At 45.2% G+C, this 12,347-nt stretch overlaps 1 long non-coding RNA gene across 1 annotated transcript in view; it reads right to left on the minus strand.

Annotated features, from left to right (window-relative positions):
* Nucleotides 1-224: 224 nt before the first annotated feature.
* Nucleotides 225-12,347, minus strand: part of LOC134350289 (uncharacterized) — a 58,885-nt gene continuing 46,762 nt past the window's right edge. The window contains exon 3 of the long non-coding RNA XR_010018863.1: nucleotides 225-256. This is a non-coding gene — a long non-coding RNA (uncharacterized LOC134350289). The remainder of the gene's footprint in view (nucleotides 257-12,347) is intronic.

The following is a 12,347-nucleotide window of genomic DNA, read 5'->3' on the forward strand; positions in this document are numbered from 1 at the left end:
TTCAGACAGGAATCTTTCAGCCTAGGACGTGGTTTGCTCATCGATGCTGCTCTCTGTCACACCCGCACACATACACCGTGGCCTCCAGCCTCCAGCCGACTCCTAGATTTGCAGACAGTGAGCCTCTGCCTGCCCCAGCGGACTCTCCGAGATTCCCAGACTCGGGGCTTGCAGCCTTCGGGTAGTGGGGAGTGTGGAGGTTGAAGGGCAGGTCCTGAGCTTAAATGGGAAGCCACTGAGCGAACATGATGAGGCACTGGGGAAGAATCAGAAACAGGTTTCATATCACTGGCAGATGTCATGAAATTTGTTGTTTTTGCGGCAGCAGTACAATGCAATACAATTGTGGGCACGTGGCCAAGTGGTTAAAGCATTCGACTCGCGAACTGAAGGTTGTGAGTTCGAGCCTCAGCTGAGGCAGCGTGTTGTGTCTTTGAGCAAGGCACTTAACCACACATTGCTCTGCGACGACACCGGTGCCAAGCTGTATGGGTCCTAATGCCCTTCCCTTGGACAACATTGGTGTCGTGGAGAGGGGAGACTTGCAGCATGGGCAACTGATGGTCTTCCATACAACCTTGCCCAGGCCTGCGCCCTAGAGAGTGAAGACTTTCCAGGCGCAGATCCATGGTCTTGCAAGACTAACAGATGCCTTTAAACAATGCATTACATAATAATAGAAAAAACTGAAATACAGTAAGTATAGAAGTATATATTAAATAGCTAAATTAAATATGTAGCGCAAAAATAAAAATTTAAAAAGTAGTGAGGTAGTGTTCATGGATTCAATGTCCATTCAGAAATCAGATGACAGATGGGAAGAAGCTGTTCCTGAATCGTTGAGTGTGCACCTTCAGGCTCCTGTACCTCCTCCCTGATGGTAGCATTGAGAAGAGGGCATGGTCTGGGTGATGGGGGTCCTTAACGACGGACTGCAGGAGGGAAGAACTCTGTTTCGAATGCTGAAAGGAAAGGCAATGGTTGGTGGAGGAGACAAACGGGAGATCTTAGAGGGTGATCCATTGAATGAAGATACTGTACCGGGTTAGAAATGTAAAGAGGAATGCTTTGTTGCAATCTCTTCTTATTTTCGAACTTTGCATCCTATTACGCACAGCAAATCTCCATTCACTCGGCTACAGTCCACAATCTCTGCTCATTTATACAGAATTGCAGCTAATTATCTGTAAATATTAATACTTGTGTATTTTACAGTTCATTTTATGCATATTTGTGCTCCATTAGCAGTCTGTGTAAATTTGCATTTACGTTCTATTAGCTGAAACCCCACTAAGCACTTATACTTGTGTTTGATTACAGCTAATCTCTTCTGTGTAAGCTTCTATTTGTGTTACAATTCATATACTCTACCTTCTATTAGTATTACTTCAGTATTGTATTTTTTTTGGATCTCAGCAAGTCAGCTTACGCGCTGGCTAAACAGAAACAGACGTATCAAGAGCAGGCCTTTAAAGCCCCACTGACGTAGACTTTTGGATCTGCACCAACATCCATCACCCAGGACTGAAACAGATGGTGAGAAGTCATCCCACCCTATTTCTTGTGCAGTAATCCATGAATGAGAGCATAAAATGGCTTTGCCAGCCCAAAATTGTGATCTCCAGCTCCAGACGCTTGAGAAGCAGGCTCCTTCAGTGGAGAGGTTACACGAGAAGGGAAGGCTTGAAATACATGAGTTCTCATAAGTGGCCCTGGACGGGAGGTGCAGAAAGGTATGAAGTCACCCCAGAGAGGCTTTGAATTAGTCTGCTAAGGATCAGCAGGGAGGTACGGTTGTGCCCTGCAGTAGATAAGATCCACGGTGGAAGACTGTAAGAAGGGGAGCGGGAGAGACAGCAAAAGAACATACAAGATGCTGGAAATCTTGGGAAACACACAAGAATGTCGAAGATTGAGGGGAGATTTGATAGAGGACCTAGTTCCACCCATAACCCCTTAATTCCCCTACTATGTAAAAATATCCATCAAAAACTGACTTAAATATATTCAACGAGGTAGCTTCTGCTGTTTCCCAGGGAACAGAATTCCACAGATTCATTACTCTCTGGGAAAGGTAGTTCCTCCTAACTCTACTTCCCTGAATCTGCCCCCTAGTTCTGGTCTCACCTACCAGCGGAAACAACTTTCCTGCCTCTATCTTATCTGTGCAATTGAGAATCTCCGGAGACGAAGGCCCCAAATCCCCGGCTTTGCGTATCGCCTGTTGCCGGGGCCGGGGTCGAAGCGCTCGGTAGAGACGGTGCTCGGTGCATCAGTGTCAGAGAGCTGGTCGGAGGCTCGGAGTTTTTCGGACGGACTCGGTGTCGGACTGTGGTCAGATGCTTCCGGGATGCTGTATCGGCAAGCTGGTGGCGCTGGAGGTTTACCGTCTGCGTGAGATGATGGGACTTCCGAAAGACTCTGAGATTTTTACTGTGCCATGGTCTGTTCTTATCAAATTACGGTATTGCTTTGCACTGTTGTAACTACGTGTCTTAATTATGTGGTTTTTTTATTAGTTTTTAAGTCAGTTTGTCATGCGTTTTCATGATATCTTTCTGGAAAAACATTTTTATCATTTCTTAATGCACGCATTACTAAATGACAATAAAAGGGGACTGCGTGTCCTCATAATCATAATCATAATCTATCCCTTTTGTAATTTTATTTTTTATATAAGATCCTGTTTCATTCTTAGTCACCATAGTCATAGTCATAGTCATACTTTATTAATCCCGGGGGAAATTGGTTTTCATTACAGTTGCTCCATAAATAATAAGTAGTAATAGAACCATAAATCGTTAGATAGTAATATGTAAATTATGCCAGTAAATTATGAAATAAGTCCAGGACCAGCTTATCGGCTCAGGGTGTCTGACCCTCCAAGGGAGGAGTTGTAAAGTTTGATGGCCACAGGCAGGAATGACTTCCTATGACGCTCTGTGCTGCATCTCGGTGGAATGAGTCTCTGGCTGAATGTACTCCTGTGCCCAACCAGTACATTATGTAGTGGATGGGAGACATTGACCAAGATGGCATGCAACTTGGACAGTATCCTCTTTTCAGACACCACCGTCAGAGAGTCCAGTTCCATCCCCACAACATCACTGGCCTTACGAATGAGTTTGTTGATCCTGTTGGTGTCTGCCACTCTCAGCCTGCTGCCCCAGCACACAACAGCAAACACGATAGCACTGGCCACCACAGACTCGTAGAACATCCTCAGCATTGTCCGGCAGATGATAAAGGACTTCAGTCTCCTCAGGAAATAGAGACGGCTCTGGCCCTTCTTGTAGACAGCCTCAGTGTTCTTTGACCAGTCCAGTTTATTGTCAATTCGTATCCCCAGGTATTTGTAATCCTCCACCATGTCCACACTGACCCCCTGGATGGAAACAGGGGTCACCGGTACCTTAGCTCTCCTCAGGTCTACCGCCAGCTCCTTAATCTTTTTCACATTAAGCTGCAGATAATTCTGCTCACACCATGTGACAAAGTTTCCTACTGTAGCCCTGTACTCAGCCTCATCTCCCTTGCTGATGCATCCAACTTCTGAATTCCAGTGAGTATAGTCCCAGGCATATCAATCTCTCTACATAAGGTAACTCTCCCAACTCTGGAATCAGCCTGGTGAACCAACACAACACCACCTCCAAAGGCAGGGTATCCTTCCTCAAGTACGGAGAGAAATAGATAGAGAGGGACAGTGAGAAACGGAGAGGAAGGAGAAGAGGAGAGAAGGAGGGAAAAAGAGGGAAGGAATGAGTGTGAGAGAGAAGAGAGAGAGAGAAATAGAGATCAGAAAATAGGATGCAGAGGGAGAAAGGGAAGAGTGAGAAAGGGGGAAATAGGCATGGGGAGGGAGAGAGAAAGTGAGGAAGTGAGAAGTTGAGAAAGACAGAGGGGAAAGGAGGGAGGGAAAGGGAAGAAATGTGAACATGAGATTGAGAAAGGGAAAGAGAGGGAAGATGGGGAGGAATGGAGGAGAGAGAAGAGGGTAGAAAAGAGAGAGGGGAGAAAAGGGGCAAAGAGACAGGGAAGGGAATGAGAGGGACGGGGGAGTGAGTGAGAAAGGGATATAGGCATGAGGGGGAGAGATTCAGATTAAGATCAGTTTTATTTTACACACATACATTGAAACTCACAGTGCAATGTGTCATTTGTGTCAACGGCTAACACAGTCCGAAGATGTGTTGAGGCAGCCCACTAGTGTCACCATGCTTCCAACGCCAACATAGCCCAGAGAGAATGAGGGAGTGAGAGAGGGTAGGAGAGAGGGGAAGCAGGGAGGGAGAGAAGGTAGGAGAAAGGGGAAGGAGGGAGGAAGTCAGGAGAATAATATGTAGGAAGAGAAAGAGAGAGGGGTAATGGAGCTGTTGACCATTGAGATGCTTGGGAGAACTTTGGAGGAATTTGAAATGAAAGACAGGGGTCGGAGTGGTATGCCCATGCAAAAGAGGTGATTTGATACATCGAGTTTACTCTGAATCTCTGTGAAAGTGAGATATCGAGTTTCCTGCCGGTGTCTGAGTACTGGGAGACTTCGGTCTTCTCTCCAGAAAGCATCAGTGGGAAACAGGGTGACATTCCTGTGGGAATGTGGTAATTACATTGGATCAGTGGCACAAAGCAAAGCAATGTTGAGTACTGATACAGTACTGTGCAGAAGTCATAGGCACTTAACATATATCACTAGGTTGCCTAAGACTTTTGCACAGTACTGTAGTAATTTTATGTACTGTTCTGTACTGCTGTCACAAACAAAAAAACAAATTTCATGACATATGTGAGTGATGATAAACCTGATTCCGATTTGGGTCTCTATTGTGGACTGAGAGTGGGAAAGGGAGTCATTGTTGGGAAAAGGGGAGGGAGCCGGAAGCACCGGAAAGACATTCTGTAACAATCTATAAACCAGTTGTTTGGAATCAAATGACCTTGCCTGGCGTCTCAAAGCTAAGTGTGTCTGCACCCGTGCCACCCCTCCGCCCTGGCACTCCTTCTCTGCCACCTGCCTATAAATATTTACACGGTACCGTAGAGATGCAGAAAATGATGCCTACTAGATGTTAGATAATAGTCCCTATTCCATTTGCTGCAACAGGTGGGATTTCCTGGTGGTGACTCATTTTAAATCTACTTCACATTCCCATTCTGACCTGTCTGGTCACGGTCTCCTCTACTGCCACGATGAGGCTGATCTCAGGTTTGAGGAGCAACGCCTCATATTCTCTCTAGGTAGCTTACAGTCTGAAGGCAATTGCAGTGGTAATGGTGGGCTGGTCCATTTCCCTTTCATTTTATTACTTTGCCTGTTTCTGGACTGACAGCAGCTTTTAGCAGGGCCAAGAGACCTCAGTGAAGATTTCCAAAGAGCTAAAAGTCATTTTGTCATTTCCCCAAACAGTCCTCTTCTTCGTTATCACTGATTTCTCTCCTTCATTACCATGCAATGCGCTGGCCTGGCCAATGGTGTAGTGGCATCATCACCGGACTTGAAGGTGAATGAGCCAGGGTTCACTTTACATCCGTTCTGGGTTGAAACATAGAAACATAGAAACACAGAAAATAGGTGCAGGAGTAGGCCATTCAGCCCTTCGAGCCTGCACCGCCATTCAGTATGATCATGGCTGATCATCCAACTCAGAACCCTGTACTTGCCTTCCCTCCATACCCCCGATCCCTTTAGCCACAAGGGCCATATCTAACTCCCTCTTAAATACAGCCAATGAACTGGCCTCAACTGTTTCCTGTGGCAGAGAATTCCACAGATTCACCACTCTCTGTGTGAAGAAGTTTTTCCTCATCTCGGTCCTAAGAGGCTTCCCCTCTATCCTCAAACTGTGGCCCCTCGTTCTGGACTTCCCTAACATCGGGAACAATCTTCCTGCATCTAGCCTGTCCAATCCCTTTAGAATGTCGAGCTGGCAACTCAGCCTCTTAAAACAAATGTTAAAGGAATGGCAAGGTGGCCACCTGATGCGCCACAAGGCGCAGAAAAGAACAACAATAACGATTAGCGTGAAGTACAATTCAGCACCTGCAGCTAAGTTTAAAGTTAAAGTCTGTCCTGAGTCTTGTGGTCCATCAGGCCGGTGCTTATGCCAGTTTCTGTGGCATGAAGCGACTGAGAGTATGAGACTCCCCAACCCCCCGGATAGGATGCCAGTCTATCACGAGGTTAACCATTTTCAGCTGGGTGGACTGGAGCAGTGTGTGGTTAAGTGCCTTGCTCAAAGACACAACACGCTGCCTTGGCCGAGACTCGAACCCACGACCTTCAGATCGTGAGCCCAACGCCCTAACCACTTGACCACACGCCACACAATGCAGCTAAGTGAAAGAGTTCAAAGTTCAAAGTAAATGTATTATCAAGGTACATTGATGTCACCATATACAAATTTGAGATTCATCTTCTTGTTGGCATACTCAATAAATCTATAGAATAATAACCATAACAGTATTGATGAAAGACCACCCCATCTTGGGCATTCAAACAGTATGCAGAAGACAACAAACTGTGCAAATACAAAAAGTAAGAAATAATAATAATAAGTAAATAAGCATTAAATATCGAGAACATGAGATGAAGAGTCCTTGAAAGTGAGTCCATTGTTTTGGGAACATTTGGCCTGTCCCCTCAAACCCTCACTAATTTTTTATAGATGCACCATAGAAAGCATTGTTCTGGGGTGCATCACAACCTGGTATGGAAGTTGTCCTGTCCAAGACCGAAAGAAGCTGCAGAAGATCGTGAACACAGCGCAGCACATCACACAAACCAATCTTCCGTCCTTGGACTCACTTTACACCGCACGCCGTCGGAGCAGTGCTGCCAGGATAATCAAGGACACGACCCACCCAGCCAACACACTTTTCGCCCCTCTTCCCTCCGGGCGAAGGCTCAGGAGCTTGAAGACTCGTACGGCCAGATTTGGGAACAGCTTCTTTCCAACTGTGATAAGACTGCTGAACGGATCCTGACCTGGATCTGGGCCGTACCCTCCAAATATCCGGACCTGTCTCTCGGTTTTTTGCACTACCTTACTTTCCATTTTCTATTTTCTATTTATGATTTATAATTTAAATCTTTAATATTCACTATCGACTTGTACTCCAGGGAGCACGTAGAGCAGAATCAAATATCGCTACGATGATTGTATGCTCTAGTATCAATTGTTTGGCGACAATAAAGTATGAAGTATTTCAGTGATGGGGTAAGTGAAGTTGAGTGAAGTTATCCCCTCTGGTTCATTATCCTGATGGTTGAGGGATAGTAACTGTTCCTAAACCTGGTGGTGTGAGTCCTGAGGCTCCTGTACCTTCTGTACCTTCTTCCTGATGGCAGCAGTGAGAAGAGAGCACGTCATGGCTGGAAAATTGGGTATGAACAGCACACAATCCAGTTGCTCTCACTTGGATGTAAACTACACTCACGTAATATAATCTGAGCTGGCATCCCAAGCTCTGTAAAACCCCAGCTTCTATCCAAGAAAGGGGTCAATGATAGACAAGGATTGCCGTTTCAGTCTGGAGCATTCCTCAAGGGGTACGTAGACAAATCTCCTTGCCAAAATTGTGTTATCAAATAGAAACTGCCAGACAAATCATGAGGGAACCAACTCCTATGGGAGAGTTTTTCTTAGAGTCACTCTGCTCTGCAACAAGGTGAGAGAGACCTGTAGCCAGAATATATTTTGTGAAATGGTTTCAGCAATCCACTTCAATCACTACTAAAAATAGAAGCGTCATCTTTGGTTCAGCCATATGCAATTTTACTGCAGAGTTGAAGTCGGCTGTTTTAAACGGGCTCACAATTTTGTTTAAACAGCAGGCAGGGGGAACTGTAGCAGGAAGGGGTTAAAAACTTGCTCTGTAGCTATCTCCAAACCAAATTTCTAGGCTATAGCCTCTTTTGAATTGGACCTCAACTTAATTGGAATGGAAATACTGGGATTAAACAGTTATTAGAATGGGTTCTCAAATGTTTCTCTAACGTATGTCTAGACTGAAAATTTGCCAAATTAAATCTTATTTCTGAGGAAAAAAATGTCTGGAAAGATGTTCTCAATCACAGTTTCCTGTATAGTGCTAAGATTGAATTACTGACTAAAATGGTTGAAAGGCACAAGTTTGAGATGTTCTCTTTTTGTCTTCTGGTGACTTGATCTCATAGATTCTCTCATTTTGTACGGCATGTTGTTACACAATCTGACAGTTTGCTGTTTTTGCCTCTTTGTAATTAACATTCAGGTTCATACGGGGTAGTAAGTATGCTTTTAAAATACTTACAGCACAGGCCTGTCTCTATCTCTCTCACCGTATTATCCCTGCATTCCCAAAGGTAACTATGCACCCCTCTGCTATTAGACAAAGCACCTCCAACTACTAAATGCTGTAAAACAGCCCAGGTCTGCTCTGAAAATTTCCTTCACCTTCCTTCCTCAGCAAGCTATTGAATTATGCTTGGGTTGCAGTGAATGACGGGGACCCACACAGAAACTTGCAGACACAGTGGGCTTCCCACTAAACAGAAGTGGCACCATCATAGTCTCATGGAGAGGCTGTATGTGGAGCGGCTGAAGGCTTTATATTTATGAGATGTTGGAGTGGAAAACCGTTGAAAAAGGTCTAATGCACTCTGGCCAATTTATTAGGTACCTCTTGTATGCTCAAGGTCTTCTGCTGCTGTAGTCCATCCACTTCAGGATTCAACATGTTGTGCATTCAGCACACCACTGTTGTAACACGTAGTTACTTGAGTTACTGTCACCTTCCTATCATCTTGAACCAGTCTGGCCATTCTCCTCTGACCTGTCTCATTAACAAGGCATTTTCACCCACAAAACTGCCACTAACTGAATTTTTTTTTTGTTTTCAAGCCATTTTCTGTAAACTTTGGTGAGTGTTGTGCATGAAAATCCCAGGTCAGCTGCTTCTGAGTTACTCAAACCACCCCATCTGGCACCAACAATGATTCCATGATCAAAGTCACTTAGATCACGTTTCTTCCCCATTCTGATGTTTGGTCTGAACAACTGAACCTCTTGACCATGTCTGCATGCCTTCATGCATTGAGTTGCTGCTACATGATTGGCTGATTAAATATTTGCATTAACGAGCAGATGTATAGGTGTACCAAATGAAGTGGCCACTGGGTGTGTAAACAAAACCAAGGCAACATGATCTGGTTCAGCACTTGAATTCACAGGACCATAGGAAGCTGCAGAGAGTAGTGGGCACATAGGCCCATCCCTCGCCACCATCGGCAGTATCTACAAGAACTGCTGCCTCAAGAAGGTGATGTCTATCATCAAAGATCTCCACCATCCAGGCCAAACCATACTCCTGCATCCATCATCAGGCAAGACATACAAAGGCCTGAAGATCCACACAACCACCAGGTTCAAGAACAGCTTCTTCTTTTCCACCACTTGGCTCTTGAACCAAGCTGCCCAAACCTCATCACTACCTCAGTACAACAGTATGACCATTTTGAAACCCTGCAAGTGGAGTTTCTTGATTTTGTTCTAAATGCTCTTTCTGTATAATTTGTTTAAATTATGAATGACTTATTTACTTATTGATTGATTGAGCAACCCCTGATTTAGCCCTAGCCGAATCAGAAGCCAATTTACAATAACTAATTAGCCTACCAACCAGTATATCTTTGGACTGTGGGAGGAAACTAGAGCACCTGGAGGAAACCCACATGGTCACAGGGAGAAACATACCCTGTGTTCCTTTCCCAAACCCAAACTCTTTACAGGCAGTGGCAGGAATTAAACTCAGGTCAATTGAACCTGTACTGCAAAGCATTGTGCTATTCACCACAGTACCATGGTAAGGCTCCATGGCAGGAAGTAAGTTGGGAACCCCCGGGCTGGAGGGAGGATGCCAGTATGTAGAAGAGAGAGGGAGGCGTGAAGACAGGGACTGGTAGGTAACGGGTGGAACCAGATGGAGGATGGAGGGATGATAGGCTGATGAAGTCAGGGTTAGCATTTGGGAAAACGAGAGAGAAATGCTGAGACAGAGGTTGGTTACTGATACATGGAAATAGACAAGGAGGGCATGGCGGACAAATGGATCCAGGTGTGTGAGAGGATCAATGGAGGAGAAATCCAGGTGGATCAATGTGGGTCATGAGCAGACGGAACCAAATTGGGGAATGTGACAAGTCTTAGTAATGGGGGGGTGGGGTGCAATGGAAAAGGTGAACAAAGCAAGACAGAACCTGGCCCTGCTGGTGGGTTTGGGAAAGGAACACAGGGTATGTGGGTTACCTGAATGTGGGAAATTCAATGCTCATACCATTGCAGACATCCCACCCTGCAAAAACTCATTTCAGGGAGGTAGCACCATCAATTTGTGGGAGACTCCCGGAACTTCTGGGAGAGGTGGGATGTCTGCAATAGAGTAGCTCCTTAGCAGCTGGCCTGCTAGTTTAAATAATGTTAGCTATGCTAATGAACGAATGACACCTGTTAAACTCACCTCAACATGTCTTTTACAGTCTTAACCCACCATGGGCAATAGAAAAGTCACTGTTGCAAACAGTGCAGCGAGCAACGCTGTCATTATTTTTGACCCCTATTAGGCAGGGGTACACTTTAGTGTAGTCTGGGGTGACGTACGTTTTATATTTTCTTTTTTTGGAATATTCTGCCATGACGCACTCTCTCTCTCTCTCTGTCTCGTGGTCACTCTCGCGCTCGCTCTGTCTCTCTCTCTCTCTCGCTCTCAAAAAGATTGATTTCCGGGATATTGTATATAATTTGCAGGCATCAGAGAGCCAATATTAATATGCAGGAGACTCCCGGAACTTCCGGGAGAGGTGGGATGTCTGTCATTGGGTTGTAGGTACCCACACTGAACACAAATTGTTATCCTTACAAAGCTCTGGTTAGGACATATCTGGAGTATTACATACAGTTCTGGTCGCCCTTCTATATGAAGGACGTTGAGGCTCTGGAGAGGGCGCAGAAGAGGTTTACCAAGATGCTGCCTGGTTTAGAGGGCACAGGCTAGCGGGAGAGGCTGGGTACACTTGGGCTGTTTTCTCTGGAGGCTGGAGGCTGAGGGGAGATCTGATAGAGGATTATAAGATTATGAGAGGCATAGATAGAGTAGACAGAGAGCATCTGTTTCCCAGGGTAGAAATGTCTAATACCAGAGGGCATGCATTGAAGGTGAGAAGCAGTAGGTTCAAAGGAGATGTGAGAGTTAAGTTTTTTACTCAGAGAGTAGTGGATGCCTGGAATGCGCTGCCTGGTATGATGGTAGAGGCAAACACAACACAGCCTGTTCAGAGACGTTTGGATAGGCACATGGGTGTGAGGAAGATGGAGGGATATGGACATGGTGCAGGTAGGAGGGATTAGTGTTTGGGTGTTTTTGATTTGCTTTTCAGCTGGTTCAGCACAACACTGTGGGCCGAATGGCCTGTTCCTGTCCTGTACTGTTGTATGTTTTATGTTCTATGGTCTAGTTTGCATCTTGTTTCACCCTGGAATGGAAGAAAGCCAAAACCAGACATGGCAATGTGGGAACAGGATGGGGAGTCGAACTGACTTGCAATGGAAGCTCAGGGAACACACACAAAGTGCTGGAGAAACTTAGTGAGCCAGGCAGCACCTGTGGAAAGGAATAAACCATCCTCTCCATTGATGCTGCTTCGCCTGCTGAGTTCCTCTTGTGCAGAGGTTCCCAACCTTTTTATGCCATGGACCCCCCCCACCCCAACCATTAACCGAGGGGTCCATGGACCTAAGGATGGGAACCTGTACTCTAGCTCTCTGTGCGTCCTTCAAGAACTCTAGCATCTGCACAATCTTTTGTGTTTATGAAGAAGAAGATCAAGATGGCCATTATGGACAGAACCCAGGTGCAAATTACTGAAAATCTACAGAATATTTACAAACAGGTGATTATACAAACATAAACCAGCATAAAGAAAAAAAAATGCAAAATAAATACTGTTGTAACTTAGACCCAAATCTAACACAGCTCTGCTGAGGAAGTCAGTTGTCCACCACCTCAGCAGAGTTCCTGAGAATATATCCCAGTTCTAAAGCTACTTGCTTACGTTTATTGTTTGCACAATTTGTTTTCCTCTCCCTCTGCACGTTGTGTGTTTGACAGTCTCCTTTTTTTGGTTTTTAATGGGTTCTATTGGGTTTCCTTGTTTTGTGGCTGCCTGTAAGCAGACAGATCTCAAGGTTGTATAATGTATACATACTTTGATAATAAATGTACTTTGAACTTTGAGTTGGGGAATTGGTCAGCGAACATTTGGGATTGGGGAATACTGCAGGACAAACAATACTGTAACTCCCGCATTACTA

This window comes from Mobula hypostoma, chromosome 8 (genome assembly GCF_963921235.1).
Source record: "Mobula hypostoma chromosome 8, sMobHyp1.1, whole genome shotgun sequence".
Lineage (NCBI taxonomy): Eukaryota > Metazoa > Chordata > Chondrichthyes > Myliobatiformes > Myliobatidae > Mobula > Mobula hypostoma.